Below are 18,472 nucleotides of genomic sequence, written 5' to 3'. Positions count from 1 at the left end.
TATATATTGAAATCACCTTGAGTCCAGAAGGAAAACCTCTATATTTTGACCTGTGCACGTGCATGCTCACAGTAAATTGAAGGAAACTCAGGAGAAGTCGAGGCAATTGCATCCTCGCAGGACACATATCGACAAACCGCTTACACTCATTTTCACAATTTCAAGTCTCTTATCGACCTAACATGCATGTTATTGAAAAGGGGATGGAAGCTGGGGGATTTTCCTTAATTCAGAACTCTAACTTCCAAACTCACGACAAAGCATTTAGTGCTATTTTTGAGTGGTTGATTGCTATGTAATTACTTTGTTCTCCAGATTCTAAATAGGACAGCAAATGCTTTGCTCTTTGCTATGTAAGACTTTTTTCCTTTGTGTTTAGGTATGTATTTCAATAAGCTCCATGTTTTTATTTGTTTTAAGAGTGTCAAGTCAAGTCATGTCATGTTTATTTGTATAGAGCTTAATCACAAGGAGTCTCAAAGGGCTACATACTACTATTATCACACGGTCCCCTGATCTAAAACCTAGATGAGGGCAATGAAAAACTAAAAAACCTCAGCATGAGGAAAATGAAGAACCGAAGAATGAGGTAATTCCCCTTCCAGGATGACCAGGCTGCAATGGATGTTGCATTAACAAACAATGAAATTAAAACTGAAATATAAAATAATGAAAGTATATAACACAAATTTAACAAAGGATGACCAGGTTGCAATAGATGTAACAAGCCTAATTAGTTCCGGGACTGTGCTTGTAGCTTGAATTGCTCTTGTAACGAGCCAATTTTCCTGATATGAAATAATCAAAAACAAATTGGTCCGTTCACGACCTCCCAAAAGCATCAAAGTTAACCCTAAATAGCTGTAAAACACATGTTCCTCATAACTAAAAATATGTTCAAATTGTCATCAAAAACAAAAAAATCAGTAATAAAATAAATAAGTTGATATTAATGAAATAAAAAAGTTGACGTAGTTGCAGGAGGAGTGAGAGAGCTAGCACGAGACAATTGATGATACGTAAACACTTGCTGTACACTTAAAAATCAAATTACTGTAACTTTTAGTTTTTATTCATGATTTCATTTTGCCTTTTTAGCTGTACTCGCAACACCTTCACTTTCTAAAAGCCTTTTAAATAAAACTCTATCCAAGGTGTTTTGTCTCTGCCTCCCCTTCAAAAATGTTTGGAAATGTCTAATGAGTGTCATTAAAAAGAGTTGTAGTGCGACCAATGAGCGCTCTCTGGTGGTAGCCTCTGGGAATGCTCATGACTTGGATTTTTCATTGTGTGGAGCAAGATTTGTGTTCTAATTAAATACTGTATATTAAAATGTTCATGTTTAGAGGCACTCGTATATAGAGGTATGACTGTATATGCAGAGGATGGGCTAGCAACAACATCAGGTATTTTGCCTGGATCTCTTCTGATCAACCAGCACTTGGCTGCGCCATAGAGACGAGGACAGAACATGATCAAAACACTTCACCCCAGGCTTATAGTCTTTTATTCCTTCTGATATTGTGTGTGTGTCACCAACTTCTAAATAGATAGCGGAGACGGTTTGATCTTTGCTTCACAATATTGTATATTTTATACGCTGTATGTTTATTTATACAGTCTAGATTTCTCTCGTAAAGTTGTATGGCATGATATTTGCTAATGCTTGCAAAATCACATGCCTCAAGAATACAGGTAAACAGTTGTAATCAGTAAGACCGGTCATGATCAGACAACCGTTTTCAGATAAGGAGCCTTTTTGAAGAATAACCAGCTTGTGAAAGGACTAATTGAAAAAAACGGATGCATCTGCAATGAGATTCCCTTACTACGATTCACACCCAGGCCGTGGCAGTGAGAGTGAAGAGTGAGATTCAGTAAGATTGGCCATTAGTATGCTACCATATACAGATAATGAGCCTGGTTGAAATTAAAGCAACATGTGAAATATATATAAATATCTAGCTCCTCTCGCGATACACACACCCGAAATCGAAGACAAGCTACGGGAGTCAAAGAGTAGACCACCAGGAACAGCTATTAATACCAAAACTGTTCATGAACAGGCAAACTTTTTGGGATATTCAGGCTTGATGAAGTCAACAAAACCTGTGAAGGCATTCATTAAATGAATATCAAGTACTGTAACAAAGATTTCCTAATCGAGAATCAAATCTAACCCACAGCAATGAGAGTACCGAATCCTAGCCACTAGACCATCAGGGGCTGTCATATTATATACATGGTAATCACTAGGACCGTCCATGATTAGACAAACACTAGATAATCAGCCTTGTTCAAGTTTTTAAAGTCCAAGCAAATTGTGAAAAGACTCATTTGGAAAAAAAAATCAAAGAACCAGTGCAGAGCTTCCATGAACCCAAAATAGAACCCAAGCCACAGCAGTCAGTCAGAGTGCTGTATGCTAGCCGCTAAGGACTGACCATACGTGTTCAATGGAGATATTAAGACTGTCAATGATCAGGGAACTATTCAGATAATCAGCCTTGTTGAAGTTAAACCAATTTGCGAAAGGAGTCGTTAAAAAATCTCAAGCATCTGAGGACATTTGAATTTTAAGCACATTTAGAGAAACCTGAGAAAAAAATATGAAAATTTTCACAAATTCCCTGTCTGGGATTTTGACCTGTCCATGGCAGGAAAAGTACCAAAATCAAGCCACAATATCACAACTAATAAGTGAATGTGTGGATTTCTAGCCACTAGACCCTTAGGAACTGCTGACTAATGTACATAGTCATCACTGAAACCGCAAGAACTGGGCAAAGGTTCTCAAATAATCAGCCTTGTTGAAGTCAAAGAAATTTATGAAAGAAAAAAAGCATGCAATATTTGACAAATTCCCTGACCGGGAATTGAACCCGGGCCACGGCAGTGAAAGTGCCGAATCCTAGCCACTAGACCATCAGGGACTGATGAGACCAAACATGGTAATCAGTAAGACAGTCTATGATTGGACACCCATTGCCAGGAGGTCCAGCTGAAGTCAACGCAACTTGCGAAAGGCCTCGTTGAAAAAAATCTGTAGCACCTGAACACATTACCTTATCAGGACTGAGAGCCATGACAGTAAAAGGGCAGAGTTCTAGCCATTAGACCATAAGGGACGGATAATTTAAACACATTATAATCACTAAGTCGGTCTATGATTGGCCACCCATTTCCACTATGTCTACAGGACTTGGAAAAGAAAAAATCTGTAGGCCCTGGATACAAAATCCCTGATCAGGAGTCAAACCCAAACCGCAGCACAGAAAGTGCGCAATCCTAGCCACTAGACCCTCGTTGACTGACAACTATTGTACATGGGGATCACTGAACCCGCCCATGATTGGGCAAAGGTTCTCAAACAATCAGCCTTGTTAAAGTCATATAAACTTACAAAAGAAAACACATGCAATTTTTGACAAATTCCCTGACCGGGAATTGAACCCGGGCCACGGCAGTGAGAGTGCCGAATCCTAGCCACTAGACCATCAGGGACTGATGGACCAAAAGGTGGTAATCACTGAGACTGTCCATGATTGGACAACTATTACCAGGAGGTCTCGCTGAAGTCAACGCAACATGCGAAAGGACTCATTGAAAAAATTCGTAGCACCTGAACACATTACCTGATCAGGACTCAAACGAGAGCCATGGCAATAAAAGGGCAGAATTCTAGCCATTAGACCATAAGGGACAGATAATTTGAACACATCATAATCACTAAGTCGGTCTATGATTGGCCACCCATTTCCACTAAGTCAATGCAACATGCAAAAGAACAAATCTGTAGACCGCGGTTACATATTCCCCGATCAGGGTTGGAACCCAATAGCAGCAGTGAAAGTGCGGAATCCTAGCCACTAGATCCTCAGGGACAGATGTCTACTGTACATGGTCAACACTGAAATGGTTCTCAGATAATCAGCCTTGTTGAAGTCAAAGAATCTTGCGAAAGAAAACACTGCAATTTTACACAAATTATTTGACCAGGAATTAAACTCGGACCACGGCAGTGAGAATGCCGAATCCTAGCCATAAGACCATCAGGGTCTGTTAATTAGAAAACATGGTAATCATTAAGACTGTCCACGATTGGGCAACCATTTTCAAAATGTCTAGTTGAAGTCAACGCAACTTGCGAAGAGAGTCAGTGAAAAAAATTTGTAGCACATGGAAACAAATTCCCTGACCGGGAGTCAAAATCAAGTCACGGCAGTGACAGTGCCAAATTCTCACCTCTACATTATTAGGGACACATACCACATGTACATGGTCATCACTCAGACCATCCATGATTAGGCAAAGGTTCTCAGATATTCAGCTTCATTGAATTCAGAGAAACTCAAAAAAATATTTCCCCAATTTTTTTTTTCACAAATTCCCTCACCCGGAATTAAACCAGGCCACGGCATTCGGACCCACCTGCAAACAGTTTCACTGTAAGGGAATCATGCCAAATCATTGACACTAGACCACAAGAAGGCTGTCAATGTTTATACAATGTAACCCCTAAGACAGTCGATCATCAGGCAACTATTCAGATAGTCAGCCTTGTTGAAGTCAAACCAAATTGCAAAAGGACTCATTTAAATAAAACCCAGTGATTTTACCAACTGGGAATCAAACCCAGGGTCGCATCGTAGAGAGCTCTGAATCCTAGCCACTAGTCTGCTACAGACTGACAATGGGTAGACATGGCAATAATTAAGACTGCCCATGGTTATGTGAGCCTTGTTTAAGTCACATTAACCAGCGAACAGACTCATTGAAAAAGTAAGGTGATACATTTGCAAAGAGATTGCCTGACTAGGTAATTTTGCCATGATCAGGCAGCTTGGCGAACAGCTTTGATCCTGTAGAAATGACTTATGGATGTACAGTTTTCTTTTCCACCAAAGGTAGGCTGTCAACCATGGCTAGTGTCGCGTAGTGTATATTGCTAATAATAGCAAAGTTTTATTAGTGTTAAAGCTGACAGTGGTCTTTCTGTGACAATCACAACAAACAACTTTCATAATTGCATGCCATTTATTAAGACACTGAAGACCACCTTGCTTTAAAATAAGCTTCACAATCCCCATACATACAAAGCACACACTTACATAGCGATAGAGACTACAGCAAACCACCAATCTGTTTATCAGGGGAAAATACGCGTTAAGTGTCTTGCCCAAGAACACTCTATTATTTTAGTCAGAGGAGCTGGGAGACTGCAATCCCTTGGTTTCAAGAAGAGTGTTCTACTTCCTGAGCTACCGCAGCCCCATTCTGATTGTCAACGTTTGCGAATAGGTATGGTTTTGCTCATAGTCAAAGGTTTGTCTAATTAGTTAAGTAAGGCTACAGTGACCTTTCGCTAGAAATCGTAACATCCAAAGTGACCCTGAATGTGTCTCATGTAACATTTTTCCTGATACTCTCTTGCCTCAATTAATCTGCTGTGTAACAAGCATTTGGCAAATGTTTGAAAAGTTACTCAAATTCTTTCCTGAGAATATAATTCTTCCTGCAACTCCAGTGCAGATGGGCAGAATTCTTAAGAGGCCAACAGTGATGTCTACAGAATTTAACTCGGGGTAAATCATGCCAAATGTGGGCCTCGGCCTCCAAAACAAGGCCTGTTTGTTTGGCAGCAACCTGCTGACGGGAAACCTAACACATTCAAATGCAAATGAGCTGTTAAATGCTTGACCAGCATTGCACCTAGTCCACCCTAATGATGTCTTAATGAGTCAAACAGGGTCACATACATTACAAGTATTGTCGCAACGGATTATGATATTTTTTATGTAGGGCGCACTGGACGATAAGGCACACTCAAAACTATAGTAGGAACTACAGTATTTATTGGTGTGTAACCGTTGCACATTTTATACACTTACAGTATGTATAAGTGCAATCACTGATCATTCGAAAATATTACTGAACAGAATCGATAAGCATTGCATGAAACAGGAATCAAACCCAGGTCAAAGCCGTGCTAGTGCTACAACCTAACCACTAGAGATAGAAATGATGTATGAAAAGGCTGAGTTGTATTTTTACGGTGCCAGAGACGAATGTTCGAGAATAGAGAAAACAACTCTGTATCAGATAATGAATTACACTTTGTGTTTATTTATATCTTTTAGGACAAACGTTCTGTTTTCCCCACTTTTAAACATTGCTTTCTGGCACTATGAGTAAAAATAGTGTAATAATGAGATAAAAACTAATGCTTTTTCAAATATTGTTTGAATCCATGGCGGTCTAATGCACTGGTTGTCAATTGGTCTGACTTCAAGATCCATCATTCCACCCTAATAAAATCCAGCAACCCAATACAAGCAAAAAAATTGAATTTGTCAAATGTAACAAATGAAAGGATCATACAATTGAGAACAGACATCGTACTATATATTCACTATTGTTTTTTTCCAAATAACAAAATGACCAACTAAACCATAGTAGTGTTTTTAAAACAGCCACATACTGAAATAAATTCAAATATTGATAAAGCGTATCCCTAAACGTTGATAAATAATTATGTAGTTAGTAAAGATTAATAGACTGGTAAAATCTAAAAATATAACATTTTAAATCATTCACTCCACCTGCCAGCAGTGCTTTAATGGCGAGACACATACACTATTTTCATATTTCATTAATTATTTGTCATTATTTGTCATTCATAAGCTTAAATATTTTAAAACGTTTTTAAATGTTTTTGAGATGAAGTGATTGAGGAGTGTGTTAGGAGTGACAAGAATGGATAGATTGAGAAATGAAATTGTGAGAGACAGAACTTGAGTAGTAGTGGAACTGAGCAAGCATATGGATATGAGAGTATTCTGTTGGTTTGGACACATGGACAGGATGGATGATGAGAGAATGTTGAAGAGGATCAACAGAGTAGAAGTAAATGGAAGGAGACCAAGAGGAAGGCCACGATTGACGTGGATGGATGGTGTTATGAATGCACTGCCGGAAAGTGGAAGCTAGAGCTCTTGTTGGTGATAGGAAGGAGTGGAGAGGTGTTGTAAAAGGATAGTGGAATGTTTAGATGTGTTCTAAGGGATGGGCAGGGCACCTGTATGATGCGGCAGGGGTAAACCAGTGAAAGCTGACGGGCCCTGCTGTTGAACAGAGGAGTGTGTTGTGTCACCCTGACCCGAGTGATATGGCCGCTTTCTTGTGTCCTGTTTCATCTGGATGGGCGAAAGCATGACCAACTTGGGTGCCGAGGCGCTTAACTTATTTGGGTGTTTGGGCATTTAGGTTGGCCATGGTCCTAAAATGTTTGTGTGTGTGTTTTGCTAATTTTTCCCCTTATTTAAATTTCCTTTGTTTTTATGTATGTGTTTGTCTTGCTGTCAGTCACTGCACTCAAGGGATATGACCAGGGTAGATAGATAGATGGATTGTTGAGGTACTTTTGAGGATAATATCCTACAAAGGTACATTCAAACTATAATTTCCCTTACAGCAATATCAAACAATACACAGATATTGTCAAAATAAAATATTGGTCATTCATTAGCTTTAGAATAAAAGTGTGTTTTAAGCTTGGATTTAAACAGCTCCACTGAGGTTCCAGATCAAATGTCAGGGGTAAAGGCATTCCACAGCACCGGGGCCCAAATGGAGAACGCTCTCATGCCTTTGGTTCTCTTCTTGGCCCTTGGTAAATACTGTGTACATTTCCGATTGTATCCCACAGTATTTTACGGTATTCACGGCGCGCTTCCAAATTTCAAGTTTTTAGGTGCGCCTTATAGTTTTAAAAATACGATAAATGAAACACACCCAATGGAACAGACTGCTCACTGTCTGGTACAGAAAAACCTGATTCGTCTCATCACCAAGGAGACTGGCGCTAAGCAGGCGCCTGGCAGAGACAGACTGCCATTTAGCATTTAGGACCCCACAAAGCTTTCAGGCAGAGAATGGAGGCCCTTTCTCAATAAAAGACCAAATGAAACACAAGGCAATGCATTAGTCACAGCGAGAAATAGCAGAGAATGAGCCAGTGTTGGCGATAGGGAGCCGAGGGGGTTTGCAGGCAGGTTAGCAGCACGTCGACGGGGCGAAACGCAGTCGGCGAGAGGAATCACCGAATTAAAAGCTTGACGAAAAGCAAGCGGGAGATGATTGTTTCTCTTTTACATCGCAGAGGAAATAACCGCCACCAACGATTTGCTGCACATAAAAAACCCTTTGGAGATTTAAGTGTGAATTTGACGTCATGAACGAGGGCTTCTATTAATAATCGCATCTACCTGAGTCTCCGCCTTGCAGAGGGGTGCAAACGAAGTGCAAAGAATCGTTAATTTGATTTACGCTCGTGCAATTTCAGAAAAGAGAGAGGAAATTATACGAGAGAACGGTAAATCAACGACTCTGCCGCTTAAAAGCCTTCTGCATTATGAAGAGCGACCGGAGGATTGAGTGAGTGAATGTTAAAGGGTTAAGCTAGGAGGAAGTTAAGCTATGCTCCACGACAGATGTAGAACTCTTGGGGATGAGGACGGTCACACCATCTGCAGAGAAACGGGACTCAACATTTGTCTCATTTCTATGTCTGTTTGTGTATTTCGCAAAGCATCATCAAACCTTTCCCTTCCTCAACAATAAATCATCAGTTTAAGACGATAAAACTGTCCTCTAAAGTGTACTTAATATTCCTGTTTCAAAAACACTCAGGTGAATTTAACCTTTGATATAAAAAGGGACACTGTTTTCTCGTAAAAACACCAGCCGGACAACTTCTAAGTCAGGAATTTCTATTTGGCCTGCCAAAAAAAAAAATTCTCGAAGGAACAGTGCGTGTTATTCAGCACCTCCTATTGGTAAAAAATATATTTTTTTAAATAACAAGCTAAAATACATGGACTATCTTATAAAAGTCCCTTTTTAAAAATACTTTTAGGCTGAGGAACGGGCATTTATTCTACACAAGCATAATGGCCCGGGCATTCTACTTGAGCGAGGTTGTTGGGGCAGTGGCTGGAGATAGTGTAGGCGTAGAATGAGAGGTGCGCATGAATGTTGTCAGTAGGGCGACAAATGTCGCGAGAGTTGGTGCGAGAGTGTAGGGGAAGAGACCGTAAGGGTTTCGGAGTATTTTTACATTAAAGAGGAGCAATCCATTACCCACACAAAACAAAACGCTGCATTAGTCAGTGGTGGGATTACAAGCAGGTGAAGGAGATATTTACACACGAATTACGAAGAGGAAGCAGATTTCCTCTTTTGGGTGGATGCTGGGTGACTTCTCACAGCGTCACCACAACTCTTGTGCTTAAAACAAGGACCTAATGTATTATTTTACTTTAATTGTGGGGGTTTCAAAACCCATTTGATAAAACTAATCTATTTAAAAACAAATTTCTGTATAATAAATTTAACATGTACATGTCTGTTGTGGGCAGCACGGCGGCGCAGTGGTTAGCGCATGTGCGGCACAGTTCCAAGGTTTTGGGAACCTCCTATGTGGGTTCAAATCCAGCTACTGGACTTACTATGCGGAGTTTGTATGTTCTCCCCATGCTTGCGTGGATTTCCTCCGGGCACTCCGGTTTCCTCCCACATTCCAAAGACATGCATTTCAGGTGGATTGGCCGCTACAAATTGTCCCTGAGCGAGCCTGTTGTCTGTCCCTGTGTGCCCTGCGATTGGCTGGCAACCAATTCAGGGTGTCCCCTGGCCACTGCCTGATGATTGCTGAGATGGGCTTCAGCACCCCCACGACCCTACTGAGGATAAGCGGTGCAGCTAATGAGATGAGATAATGAGATGTCTGCTTGTATATTTATTCATAATTGCAAACGAGGAAAAACTTTATAGGTCTCCAGGCCGGGGCCCCCTGGCCCGCAAATCCTAGAGTTTGTCAAACCCCTCATTTGAATGCAGTGAAGTCCTGTTTATTCGTATAGCCCTTAATAACCGTAAATTGTGGATATAACCATAGTTCTATCTAAGGCACAGGTATCAAACAGACGGCCTAAAGGCCGGATCAGGCCCGCCAAAGATTTTAATCCGGCCAACAAGACAACCCTGAAAGACCTACAAGAGAAAAATGAGCTGCAGTTTGAAATATGTCCACTTGATGTCACCCAGGCCAGGCACCACTTGCAAAGCAACTGTAGTAGTATTTATTTTTCTCTCTCCATCCCTTTCACTATCGCTCTCTTTCTCTATATTTTTCTCGTTTCTCTCTATCTAACTCTTTCTTTTGCTTTTTCTCTCCCTTTCGCCCCCTCTCCCTTTTTTTCAATTTCTTTCTCGCTCTCTTTCTCACTCTCTTTCCCTCTCCATCTCTTTGTCATGCTCACTCTTTTTCTCTCTTTCTCTGTCTTTTTATCTTGTCTCATGCTTTTCATCTTTATTTCTCACTTTCTAGCTCAATTTCTAATCTCTTTTTTCTTTGACTCTCATTTATCTCTCCATTTTTCTGTTTATTGAGCTATCACCCATATTTATCGGACTCTTTCTCCCTTTTTCTGTGTCACTTAACTTCTTTCAGTCTCTTATTCTATCCCCCTTTTTTCTCTCCTATATCTCTCCCTTTTTCTATCTATTGAGCTATCACCTTTTCTATTGTCCTCTCCCTAGTTATCTCACTCTTTCTCCCTTTTTCTGTCTCACTTACATTCTTTCAGTCTCTTATTCTATCCCTCTTTTTCTCTCTTTTTAACTCTCTCTCCCTTTCCTTCTCTCTCTTTCCCACTCTCTTTCTTCCTCCCTTTCTTTTGTTCTCTCTTTCTCTTAAATTTACCAGTCCAGCCCCCATGAGATTTTTTTTTCCAGCATGCGGCCCCCAGCTAAAACGAGTTTGACACCACCTAGGGCATTGCAATATCAGTCTAATCGTTGTAAAGCAGTTGGCAATAGGTCTGACTCGATACAGTTCCCCCAAAGTTTATTATGCTGATGAAAGTGCTCATGTCCTTCTTGACCTTTGCATTCAGTCTGCGTCAATTCTAGCAGCGCTCCACCACAATTCTTCTTTTCAATAACGGGCCATGTAAAAAGCACGCGCTCTCCTTAGGCCATCTGAGACCCGCATTCCATTCCCAAACGGTCTTCTAAATACAAAGAAATTGCTCGGAAACAGGACAAAGGCCCCCGTTAATAAAGCGGCCCTCTCGAGTACAATGGGATCGTTGATCATCGCATGTTGCCTTTAAAAACCCTCCGTCTCATTTCACAGCTTTAATAAAAGAAAAATGTCAACCGCTTACAGGCTAGGAAAAGATAGATCTTCTGACGTTGTGTCAATGATTAGGATATGTTTACATGAGTTTCAAGGGTTCTCTGAGAGGCCGTTTGAGAAGTAAATCATTTTTGCTTTAAGGAATAAAACCAGACTCTCACACATGCATTATACTCTCATGCAGACACAGTCCTAACCATGCACAAACACAAGCGTTACACTCTCTATCACTATTGTACTCTCTTACAAATACTACTATGCTTTCACACACATACTACTATACTCTCTCTCACACGTACACACACAGACTGACACACACTAATATACTCCACACACGAACTGCTATAGACTCTCACACCAAATGTCCTGCTCTCACACACACTACCATTCTTTCTCACACACTATTAAAACTGTTATTACTCCCGGGGATTTTCACACCTAGTGTAATCATCACCTCACCTCTCAGTGTAGTTTTACCTTGGGTACTTTTGGTATCGAAGGCGATGCACACTGATCTGTGTTTAGTGTTGTACAGTCCGACGTCACTGGAGTTGCTCCCAGGATGGAAGGATGTGTGAGAAAGTATAGTAGTGTATGTACGATTATAGTAATATGTGTGAGAGAATAGTGGTGTGTGTAAAATAGTAAATGAATATATGTGAGAGAGTATAGTAGTGTATGTACAAATATAGTAATATGTGCAAGAGAGTATAGTACTGTGTGTGTATTAGAGTTGTAATGATTTGTGTATGAGAGTATAGTAGAGTGTGAATGAGAGTTATAGTAATATGAGTGAGAGTATACTAGTGTGTGTGTGACTGTATAGTAATACATGTAAGAGAGAGTATAATAGTGTGAATGAAAGTTTAGATATATGTATGAGAAAGTATTGAATTGTGTGTACGGGGGTATAGTGGTATGTGTGACAGAATATAGGAGTGTTTGTATAAGAGTATAGTGGCATGTGTGAGGGACTAAAGTAATGTGTTTATAAGTGTATAAAGACGCTGCCATACGAGATCGTTCATAAGTTGAATTTGTTCATAAGTTGCTTCATTGCTTGTTTTACACAAGTATCTTTAAGGCTTGTATAAGTAACCTGTATTGTTTTGTACTGAACAATAAACGTTTAATAAAATTATATGCTCTATAAAGTTAAATAAAGTGAAGTTTAACTTACTTTTGGAAGATGGGCTTCAAGAGTGAGGTAACTTCTCTTTGGTAGACAGTGGACGAAAAAAGCGATCCAATCATTTTTCAACCGCATCAAGCTTTCTTATTCTACTTTCATTTCAAACGAAATGGCTGGCCTCTTCTTTACACCTTACACCAACCATATTGAATGGATGCACTAGACATTAAACAATAAAAATGTCAAAGTTCTTAGTGCGCTGGGAATACAGTATACACGAACTAGGAGGAGGAAGCCGATTTCTTCTTCGGGGTGGATGCTGGGTGACCTTTTACAGTGGCACATACTGGTAGCGAGGGAAAGAAGCACTACAGTAAATGGTAAATGGTCTGCATTTATATAGCGCTTTTCAAGTCAAAGAAGACTTCCCAAAGCGCTTTACAATGTGCTTCACACTTACCCATTCACACACACTCACACATCAATAGGGAGTCAGCCATGCAAGGCGCCTGCCTGCTTATTGGGGGCATTAGGGATTCAGTGTCTTGCCCAAGGACACTTCGTCCTGTACTCGAAAAAAGGTCCACACAATACAAAATCTAACTTACAGCAATGTCCGGATATTTTTCCACATCATTTTTTTCGTATCTACCGTTTTTCGAAAGTCGAATCGTCGTAAGTAGGGGAGTGTCTGTAGTAGTATGTGTGAGAGTAGTGTTTGTTATGGGTATGACTGTGTCTCTATGAGAGTATAGTTGTGCATGTGTAAGAGTTGGTGTTATATGTGAGCGCAAGTATGATTTAGTTCTCTATTTGTTTTCTTTGTGAAAACACACCAAAGACCTCTCTTGCCTTTTTTCGCTCTCATTCTTTTCGTCCATCAATATTCCTTACGGCAGCAGGATCCATCAGCCTCACACGCTTTCGTTCATTGCACAACAATTGAAGCAATGGCAAAGTGGAATTGCACACACTTGGCAGTGATTACAGTGGTGATGGTGCGCAGACAGTAACAACTTAATAGTCTCGGGGTAATTACCCATATTGAATAGATGGTAGCCAAACGGATAGTTTGACATTGTGTAAATGTGTGTATGTGCACGAGTGTGTGCGGTAACTAGTAAGGATACAGTAGTTAAAGGAAGCCAGTGATCTGCCTAACAGTTTACGGGTTTGTTGTTGTAGAAAGGTAAAGCAAAAAAACTAGCATTTAGGTTATTAATAATCTGTATTTTTCAAGACATCGCTCTTAAATCTTCGATGACTGTTTTTTATCCAGTCTGCCGTGAGACCCTGTCCAATGTGCCCAAGGAAATCAACCAGTTTTATTTTTGCAAATTAAGCATGCCATTGTTTAGTATCTTTGCTTCCTTTCAGCGGTCAGCTGAGTAACTTTAATATTTATCTAAATCAGTAGATGACAGCCGATTAGTTGCTTTTTTATGTGCCATGTATCTGCTCATGAGGTAGTACAGGGAAATAAATAAATTGTAGGGTTACGCTGTTTGACATTGTGCTACAAAAAGAAAATTCAAACAAAGTAAAAGTCTTGCAATTTTTCTTCCGATTTGAATTATTTTCTTTTACCCAAAAATTAGTTAATTAAATGAGTTCCACTGGCAGATCATTTTGGCCTAGTTTAATTATAAATTGTTTTATTTTTCTCGAACAACCAAGAGTAAAATATTGTAACATTTAAAAAATGGTTAAAAATGGACTAAAATCCCATATTACAGACAAACTGTTAACCAAAATGAATACCCAGTGCTACCTCTTGAGCCATGGTGATCATAAAAACGTTACTTGGTAATCCCTTGCTATAACACCATTTAGCTAATACTGTTTCGCTGCTTCACACATTTCCATCACGCATTGTGTTATGCATTTTGATTGGTTTAACAGTCCGTAAGAGAAACAATATTGGTAAAATAATAAATAAATACCTAAATAAATAAATGTGTACAGGTACAGTCTACAGAAATTGTAATGCTTAGGACTGTAAAAGGGTTTTTTCTTTGTATTTTGGTAATTCTGACACAAAGCATAGTTTGCAGACTTGCCATATTATGAAAGTAAAGCATTTACATTGTAATATAGCAATTTTAATCACTGTAATACGTTCCAACATCCGTGTGTCTGTCCCTTTGAGATTGAAGTACAGCCATAGTATGTTAAAGCCATTGAAAGTATTTGGTTCCCATAGCAGCAAGATGGTGGACAATCATGTCAATTCCGTCTTGGAAATACATTTTAAAAATTGACCTACAAGTGTTTAGAAAAGCATGTCTAAATGATAATTGATATATATTTGCTATTTTTCAAATCAATTCAGTTGTTTTTTTTACTGAATAAAGTATTTTTGAAACTAGTAGGCGCTATCTAATTCACAATAATAATAGTTGTATTAAAGCCAAAGTCAGTGTGTTCTGATGCAAATGTGTCTTGTTCCTGCCATGGGTTGGCACAGTGTTCATTACATTTTAATATGTACTATCGGTTTCAATAATTTGTATTACTTCTTCACGTGATTATTGTAGGTCAAAGAATTGCTTATCGTATCACTAATGTTTTCTGATCGTTTGAGAAGAATGATCCATCCTCATTACACTGCTGCAAGATAGCATGAAGCAAAAAGGTCAAAATTATGCAGAACAAATCAATGACATTAACGCTAATGCATTTCATAAATGGTAGTGTGAAGCCTGGGTCTCTCTCATCAAGATAATATTGGGTCTTTTGAATGTTTTCCGAGAAGTCCAGTTATGGTATACTGTTACAATAAAACAAAGTACTACACAAAATGTTGCCATTGCAGAATTTACAAATATAAGAACAATGTCACAAAGGTACTTTTTTTTTCAAAAACTCTCCTTGTGGTATGTGTTACTCACTCATATTAAAAAGTGTCACTAATACAGTGCAGTACTCTGCATCTTGTATCTAATCTGTTAGGATTCTACAACTTTGGGCACAGAATGCAAGGACAGCGTGCAGACATTCATTTGCTCGACTGACAGAAAGGAAACAGTTGTAAAACAATGTACCGACGCTCCCAGACTTACCACCATTCGACTTACGTGAAACGGTAGCTACGAACATTTTTCCCGGGATGTCGAAAAATATCCGGACATTGCTGTAAGTTAGATTTTGTATTGTGTGCACCTTTTTTCCCGAGTACAGGGCATTACTGTAGTGCTTCTTTCCGCCGCTACCAACTTGTGTCTCTGTGAGAGGTCACCCAGCATCCACCCCGATGTTGAAATGTGGATTCCTCTTCCTAGTTTGTGGGTAAACATCTCGTTTAGTGTGGGCAATGGATTGCTCCCTGTTAATGAAAAAATACCCAGAAACCCTTATGGTCTCTTTGGAGAGCGACAGTCATCAGCACCCGCTTATTGTAGACACACCGAACTCTCTCCAAAACAAAACTTCCGCACCCTCCTAAACTCTCGCACCAACTCTAGCGATATTTGTCGCCCTACTGACATCATTCAGGCGCACCTCACATTCTACACCTACACTAGAACTTTCACATTTTTTATTGTTTAATATCTTGTGCATCCATTCAATATGGTTGGTGTAAAGTGTAAAGAAGAGGTGAGTCGTTTCTTTTGAAATGAAAGTGGAATATGAAAGCCTGATGTTTTTGAGAAAATGGTCAGAATGCTTTTTTTCTGCCACTTTTTTACCATGGAGAAGGACCTCTTGAAGCGCATCTTCCAAAAGTAAGTTAAACTCAACTTTATGTATCTTTACAGCGCATATTATTTTATGAAATGTTTATTTTTTAAGGGACAAAACAATACAGGTTACTTATAAAAGCCTTAAACATACTTATATAAACCTTTAACATACAAAATATAGCAATGAAGACACTTACAAACAAATTCAACTTACGAACGATCGTCCGGAACCTGTCTCGTTTGTAATTAGGGTAGCGTCTTTAGGCATTGTTTTGTCTGCTTCTGATACAATAACAACAAAAAACAGCACAAAATCTTTTTCTTAGAATTCCTCAGTTGTTAAAACTAAGATAGAATTTATGACAGGTTGTTCTGTTTGAATATACAATACAATAAATAATAATATTAAAGGTTATCATTATTATTTCATACATTTGCTCACTTGTGTTATATGTTTTCACTTGCTAAAAATGAACTACTGTATTGATTCGTGTATAATGTGTATTTTTAAAAATAGCTACAAGCATTGGTGCACATTATACACAAGGTTTTACACTAGTTCATTACTGGTTGTGTGTAATGATTGATCAGTCGAAAAATATTACTGACCACAATCGCTAAACATTAGCTTCAACAAGAATCAACCCGGATCGCAGCACTGAGAGCTTAACCACACTAATTTAAATGAAATTGTACTAGAGATAATGTTAAATGCCATAAAAGCACAACGAGGGCAATGACTTTTTGGTGTATCTGATGCTGAATCCTACTTTTTGTATTCATAACTGTTTTTAATAATTGCAGCATGTATTGACCTGTTTGTTACTTATAATTTTTATTTTGGGATTTTTTTTAAAAATCAACCAAAATTTTATACAGATTTTTAATCAAAATTAGGGGTGCACTTTATACAAGAATGTGCGTTTAAACACGAATAAACATGGCCATTGTATGATAATGCCATGATTAAAAAAATCTGAAATCCACAACACGTTTCTGTATTTTCCTAGGGTGTTCTTGCAAAGTGGAATCTTTCTACTTTTGTTATGAAATGCTCGGCTGATCTCTGACTTGCTTTTGATTGTAGGGAGCAAGCACACTGTGATTGGAGAGCGGGCCGAAGCACATGCTGCATGTGGCAATCAGATACATGTGATTGTGGGAGCCATTTGGAATCCAAGTTTAGATGCTGGGGGGTTTGGTGAAGTCAGTTTGACCGTATCGGGGGATTGCATTTAATTATATTGCATTTAGTTTCTAGCAGAAAGTACTGATTGTACAGGCATGAACAGGTGTCTTTCCATTGTTAAACTTTAAAAACACGTTGCTTAGCTTAGCGTAGCTTCACTATTTCAGAAACATTGTCCCTGAGTTCCAACACAACATTGTTATTGTTTTTTGTTTGAGTAACTATTCTTAAGGGTTTGGCGCAGTAGGTAAATCAGTAACTATCAATCCTCTGGATTGATTTCAGTATGAAAAGTCATTTTTAGATGGCAGGAGTGACTTTGATCAGATCTTTGTCCACACATTGAGGAAGCCCTCACTTCCTAGTATTGCTTCCTGTATCCAGCGGTTGAAAGTGGGTAGGCGGCCTCATATGGCGTAGTGAAGTGGCATAGTGAGGTGGCGTAGTGAAGCGGTGTGGTGAGAAAAGCAAGACAGTCAGCGCTTTCTAAAAAAGATTATAAAGTCAAATTGGGACACAGAGGGATGACGTTTTGTACACGTCTTCAGGGAACGCGATCGCCATGGTGACTAAAATTGTGTGAACATGTCACTGGAAACATCAGGCGCTGAAGAGATCTTGCAAAGTTCATGTATCATTCATGCATAAGTTTAGTGTTACTTTGCAGGCAAAGTGCCCTTGTGTTCATGAAAAGCATTGTTTAGCAATTGTAGATATCATGAATGCATAACAGTAAATAAAAGCACCGGAGTGAAAGTTCTGCTTGAACCGTTAGCATTGTGGAGGTGGACGTAACGGGCAAACAACACAGCGGGTAACCCGATGACGGAGAGATACACATCAACGCTCAGGCTTTCAAGACATTTTATTAACGTATTATTTATCTTATTACTGTATGTTCAGGTTCTATTAGTATTTGAATATGTTTATAGTAATCAGGAAGATGTGTTCGACAGCTATTCAGTGTTAATTTGGCTGATTTTTGGAGGCCAGGTACAAATTAATTGGTTTTGAGTTCTTTCTTATGGATAAAATTTGTTTGAGATATGAGATGTTTTAGATACGAGCTTGATCCGGGAACGACCTAATCTCATATGTAGGAGGGGCGTTTTTACTGGTATACCGTCTATCCCTGTTTTATCCAAAAGTGTTCATAACAAGAAATGAGTGACAAAACATGCAACAACAGCCATTAAGTGCTTGCACTATTTATTTTTCTTTTTACAATACAGTTGCACCTCTACTTACGAATGTCTCTGTGTACA

At 39.1% G+C, this 18,472-nt stretch overlaps 1 protein-coding gene and 2 non-coding genes across 3 annotated transcripts in view; all 3 read right to left on the bottom strand.

Annotated features, from left to right (window-relative positions):
• Positions 1 to 18,472, bottom strand: part of igsf11 (immunoglobulin superfamily member 11) — a 213,347-nt gene that overhangs the window by 171,127 nt on the left and 23,748 nt on the right. The window lies entirely within an intron of this gene.
• On the bottom strand, positions 2,862 to 2,933 carry trnae-uuc (transfer RNA glutamic acid (anticodon UUC)). Its single transcript has one exon. It is a non-coding gene; the product is annotated as a tRNA-Glu (tRNA).
• Positions 3,433 to 3,504, bottom strand: trnae-cuc (transfer RNA glutamic acid (anticodon CUC)). Its single transcript has one exon. It is a non-coding gene; the product is annotated as a tRNA-Glu (tRNA).

This window comes from Urocampus carinirostris, chromosome 10 (assembly GCF_059441175.1).
Source record: "Urocampus carinirostris isolate Australia breed hairy pipefish chromosome 10, RoL_Ucar_1.0, whole genome shotgun sequence".
NCBI classification, from domain to species: Eukaryota; Metazoa; Chordata; class Actinopteri; order Syngnathiformes; family Syngnathidae; genus Urocampus; species Urocampus carinirostris.
The sequence above is the reverse complement of the archived record's forward strand: the minus strand, read 5'-3'. Positions and strand labels throughout refer to the sequence as shown.